This window comes from Mustela putorius, unplaced genomic scaffold (assembly GCF_011764305.1).
Source record: "Mustela putorius furo isolate JIRA1106 unplaced genomic scaffold, ASM1176430v1.1 tig00003863_pilon_pilon_pilon, whole genome shotgun sequence".
In the NCBI taxonomy this organism is placed as follows: Eukaryota; Metazoa; Chordata; class Mammalia; order Carnivora; family Mustelidae; genus Mustela; species Mustela putorius.
This window is the reverse complement of record NW_025422015.1, coordinates 16808445-16814444: the sequence shown is the minus strand read 5'-3', so window position 1 is coordinate 16814444 and position 6000 is coordinate 16808445.

The following is a 6000-nucleotide window of genomic DNA, read 5'->3' as shown; positions in this document are numbered from 1 at the left end:
TTTGTGGATCCTAACAATCCTTCACATGTTACATAACTAGTGACAACCACCTTCAAGAACTGGATTTCTGAAGTTTGCTGCTCTCATCGATGGATCAGTAGATATTCATTTATCCTTATCTGTTTTCCACTTACTCTCAAAGAATCACAGATGATTAGAAAAGGAAAGAGTCTTAAGAACATTTATTCCAGTGGTCTTATCTCACAGAGAAGAAAACAGGCTCAGAAGAGTTAAGTGTATGATAGAACTGGCAGCAGAACCTTGTACTCCTGACTACAAGTATCATTCCTTCAGATAGTAAATATTTTCCAGTACCTCTGTTGCTCAAGACCCTAATTCTAGGCTTAAGGAGATGTAAAGAAGAATAAAGAGACAGCCTCTGTTCTTAATTCTTAATTATGCAATCCATTATTTCATGTCTCTCTCTCCCTCTGTAATGAAGTCATTTAAGGGGGAGGTTGAGTCTTTCTGTAATGATCATCAGGTATCATTATAGACAGAGACAGGGATTTATTTTAAGGAATTGGCTCAAGTAACTGTGGAGGCTCCTTAGTTTGAAATTTGTAGGGTCAACCAGCAGTCTGGAAGCACAGGCAATATTTCTATGAGAAACCTCAGGTTTTCCTCATAAGTGCTTAAACTGATTGGATGGGACTGAACATGCAGATGGTAATCTCCTTTACATAAAGTTGAATGGTTGTAAATGTTTATCATATCTATAATATAGCTTCACAACAACATCTAGAATAGTGTTTGACCAAACAACTGAACACTGTAGCCTTGTCAAGTTGACACATCAAATTAATCATCATGTATCTCTACCATCTGAACCAAAGATGATGGTTCCCAGCACCTGGATTTCTCTAGCTTCAGTTTGTCTTTCAGGATATAGCTCACATGTCCCCCTTCAGTGAAGCTCTCCCTAACTTCCCTAGCTAAATTTATATATGTATGTGTGTACATATTTTAAAGATTTTTTAATTATTTATTTGAGATCGCTCAAACAGGGAGGAGGATTGAGGGAGAGGGAAAAGCAGACTCTCCCATAAACAGGGAGCCTGAGACATAGGGCTTGATCCCAGAACCCTGAGATTGTAACCTAAGCCAAAGGCAGACACTTAACGGACCTAACCACCCGGATGCCCCTCCTTAGCTAAATTTAATTAACCAAGTCACACTCAAAATATTCTGCTATTTGGATTCCTTTATACCTCTTGTCTCTATCTTGTTAATTTATTTGTTGCTTGCCTGCTTATTTGCTGTCACCTCTGTGGATTGGCATTAGGGAGCCTTATCTACCTTGTTCACCACTTTATTCCAAAAAGGAGTTTACTGCAGTGGTTAAGAGCACGAACATTTGGGATGGGCTGCTTGTGTTGGAATTCCACGCTTGTCACTTAATAGTTATGTGTCTTTGGGGAAACTACCCAATCTCTCTGAGACTTAGTTTTCTTACCCCGGGACCCAGAATAATAATAGTGTTTATTTCCCTAGGGTTGCTATAATGGTCAAATGAGTTAATAGATGTGAAGCATGAAGGAGAGTGCATGGCCCGTAGCAAATGTTGTGTGTGCAACCTATTTACTAGTGTAGTAGAAAATGAGTTAATATAATTGGAAAAAGATGAGTGAACGGATTGAAATGATTCTTGGCAACTGGCTCCGCTTACCTGTGCAGCACCATATCTGCCTTTGCTCTGTTCTAACCCCACTCGCAAAGAGGAATTCGGCACTCCAGCTGCACCAAAACCTCTTTCAAATCCTGGATGTTTTTCTCCTGTTTCCTGTTGCCTCACCTCTACACTTGACTAACAGTTCAGCTTGACATACCCCAGGCAGGGTGAAATGCCAATGGGAATTGCTATTGTGTCCTCTATTAGATTATTTAGTACATTGTTTTCCATTTGCTTGACTGTTTTCTATCACTAAACTGTAAGCTTTTTGTGTGTCGACACCACATCCTTCTTATTCCCTACTGTTCCCTCAGAACCGAGCACAGTATCCAGAGCAGGATAAGGTTTACTGAATGAGTGAAGGATTAAGGGGAAAAAAAAATAGCCAATACTACAAATGATTCTTTGAAACAAGACTTCATTATGGAGGTGATGGAAGCCACTGGAAATGATGGACAAGAGCAATATTATGTAAGTTACCATCAACATGACCACCAAGAAGGAGGAGAAGTAGAAGCCAAAGAAACAGATTGAAAGGAATTATTCATGAAGATGTAGGACAGCTTTTCGGAGCACCTATTTTTTTTTTTTTTAAGATTTTTTTAATTTATTTGTTAGAGAGAGAGAGAATGAACACAAGCAGAGGAAGTGGCAGGCAGAGGAAGAAGCAGGCTTCCCACTGAGCAAAGACCCCAATGTGGGAATTGATCCTAGGACCCTGGGATCATGACCTGAGCTGAAGGCAGACACATAAGCAGCTGAGCCACCCAAATATCCATAGGATCACCAATTTTGAAGTAAGACAACACAAGTGTTCAAAATGTAGTTGTACCATTTCTTGTCTGGGCACCTTTTCCAAGTTACTTAACCTAACCCTTGCTCTCCTCATCTGTAGAAAGGAGCTGCTAATGCCATCTTGCAGGATTATTGAAAGAATGAATAGAACAGCAATGCATGTTATTCATTAAAAGGCAAATACTATTAATAAAACACATAGAAAATGGAGTATTGGGGGTACTAAGGTGACTCTTTCCTCTTAATTTTCTCTGTTTAAGTTATAAAGTTGTTTCCACTCCAAAAAGTGCCTAGAACCGTATGTAGTAAGAGCCCCTATTCTAATGTAGTTACGTTTTTAATCAGAAATAAATGTATCTAAACTTAACAATCTGATTTAAACTGTGATTTGGTGCCATATGATCTGATATCTCACAGTTGGAAGGGAAACTAAAAGCCATCATATGAAACTGCCCATCCAAAGCCAGGACTGCATCTATAACATTTCTAATTCAATTCATTTGCAAAATGTTCTTTACGTATGCATGATGTTCTAGATAGTCTGTTGGGTCCTGCCTTATAGGGTTCACATCTCAGTGGGAGAATGAGACAAGCAAATGACTTCACGAGGGGATGTTGTGAAGAAGTGCACTGGCCTCTAGGAACCCATGGGAGGGGGAACCACCACCGGCCCAGTCTCCCCAGGAAAGCAAGAGTAATCTGCAAAGTGAAGGGTGGACAGGAATAGACTAGGTAATGGGGGACCAAAACGGGAATGAGTTTTCAGGCAATGGGCTTTGAAAGGATTCCATTTTGATTTGAATCCATCTGCAAAATGTTCTTTCAGAATGAGCAGGAAGTTCCTTTTTGAGAAAAAATTTACTCCTTACTGTATAAGACACTGTACAGTTGGTATATAATAATGTAGGATTATTAAATATAGTAGAATATAATAATTAACATTATCTCTGCACCTCTATAAATAAGGGGAAACTTGCTTCTCTAAGCTCAAACTAATATAGCACTGAACTGTCTCAAACAAGGGATCAGGAAGCTTGAGAATTCCTGCCCACGACTATTAACTTTAAGACTGAGAAAACAGAGTAAAAAAAATAAGATTATTATACTAACTCCAAGAGGCCTGCTTATACAACCTGTACCCTATCACTTAAAGAAATAGGTGATAAAAATCTTGTACTAATATTAGCATGGGATTTTAAAAAATATCTTCATTCCAGTTCACTCAGAATGTACTCTGTTGGGAATAAAGTAAGACAATCCTATTATAAATCTATTATCTCTGGATTTGCTTTATTATATATCAATATATATGGGGTACTTGGCTGGCTCTTGGTCTCAGGGTTGTGAGTTTGAGCCCCCACATTGCATGGAGAGTTTACTTAAAAATAAAATCTAAAGAGGCACCTGGGTGGCTCAGTTGGTCGAGCATCCAACTCTTGATTTTAGCTCAGGTCAAGATCTTGGGATCATGAGATCACAAGGAATCTGCTTGAGATTCTCTTTCTTCTTCTCCCTCTGCCTTTCCCCCAACTTATGCTATAAATAAATAAATAAAATCTTTAAAAAGTAAAATTTAAAAAAAATAATACTAAGTCATACTAATAATAATATACTGGCAATGCATGGAAAAAGACCAATACACCAATGGTATAGAATAGAAGGTTCAGAAACAGATCCATGAGTATACAGAAACTTGATACAGGAGAAGAGTACTACCAGAAATTATAAAATTAAGATATTAGTCTGAGAGAAGATAGTTGTTATATCTAAAACTTTCTAAATTATACAAGAAATTCTTGAAAAACAAAATACATTTTTCTTGATAGAAAAATGAGTAAAGGATATTGGTTATATATCTTGGGAATAGATATGTAATATGTGCATATATATATACATATATATATGAGAAATTCTTGAACAGATGCAGGAGGATATATATAGATATATAGATACAGATATATAATGTCTATTGCAATATATTGATATATGCCATAGACACAGTATGGAATATTCAGCAGAAGCCAAAAGCAAGAAACAGTACATACTTGCAACTACTAGATAAATAAGTCGTAGAGATCTAAAACATAGTATAATGATTACAGACAACAAAACTATATTATGAACCTTAAATTTGCGAAGTGACTGATCTTAATTGTTTCCAACATTAGAAGAAATTATAATTAGGTGAAGCAATTGAGGCGTTAGCTAATGCTACAAAGGCAATCATATTGCCTTGTAGTTATATTGAACCGATAAGTTGTACCCCTTAAACTTAACGCATGATGTTGTATGTCAAATATATCTCAGTTTTGAAAGTGGGGAGCAAGATGGACAGATCTTAAAGCATAAAGCTAAGTGAGAAGAGAAGAGACAGAAGAAGGGCTACAATACAATCCACATGCAAATTAAAAATGGGTACACACAAAAGAAACACTGCGTATTTTACAAGGACTCCTACATTTGATACACATTCAAGATGCAGTCATGTCTGTATGAGAGAGAGGAATGGACAGCAGCCTTGTCTCCAACAATGACAGTAGTGTGCTAATTGCTGAAGAATGTACTCAGCTCTCTGTTGGTTAACAATCTCCACAAGTCTTTTGCATTTCTGCACATCTTGTGATCCTACACGCTGCCCCACTGTGTTCTAGACTGTCTAGTCAAGAGTGTTTGTGTAGAGAACATCCTTGGAAGACAAAGATAGTATCTCTCTCCAGAGCAAAGAGCAGGTTTGTTTGCTGCCCAGAATTATCCCTGTAATAACACACCCCAGGACAAAAGCTGGGCAGGTTTGCTAGCAGCCCATTGTAGAAAATCAGGGATTTCTAAGCTCAAGTTTCCTCATATGTAACACAATCCACTACATGGGCAGCACCTGCATCTGCATTGTTCTCATGGGAATCAGCAACTGGGAAATCAACGTGAACATGATGTTCATGATACTTGCTAGACACTGAGAAATAAAATCCTTTGTTTTTGACCCAGGCATCTTTTGTTTTCTGCCAGTATCCATGAAACTGTGACAGTCTATCTTACCAGTTTGCAAGAAAGGGAAAAACCTCAGAATTTGGGTTTCTAACAAGTTCCCAGGTGATGGTGATGTTGCCTGCCCTGGGACCTAGTGCTGCTGGCCAGGGAACACCAGTGATCTAGATCATACCAGCTGTGTGACCCTAGGAGAGTTACTTCCTGTGCCTCAGGCTCTACATCTGCAAATGTGGGTATAGAAATCATATCACCTTCATAGGCTTGCAGGGGAATTAAATGAGTTAATTAGTGTTGATTATTTATCAATACGACTGGCATATATTAATAACTTTGTGTTTGCTGTTAATTGTTAATATAAATATTTCCTTAACATTGACACAAACTTGGAAAACATATACGACATCTACCACAAAACCCCTGTCACCTAGAGAGACATGTTCATGATAATGCTGCTTTTGAAAGTTAACATGGATTGAAAACTTTGGGTTCCAGAACAACCTTCCCTGGAGCTCATTTTTCTGTAACATAATACAGGCTGAGAGCAA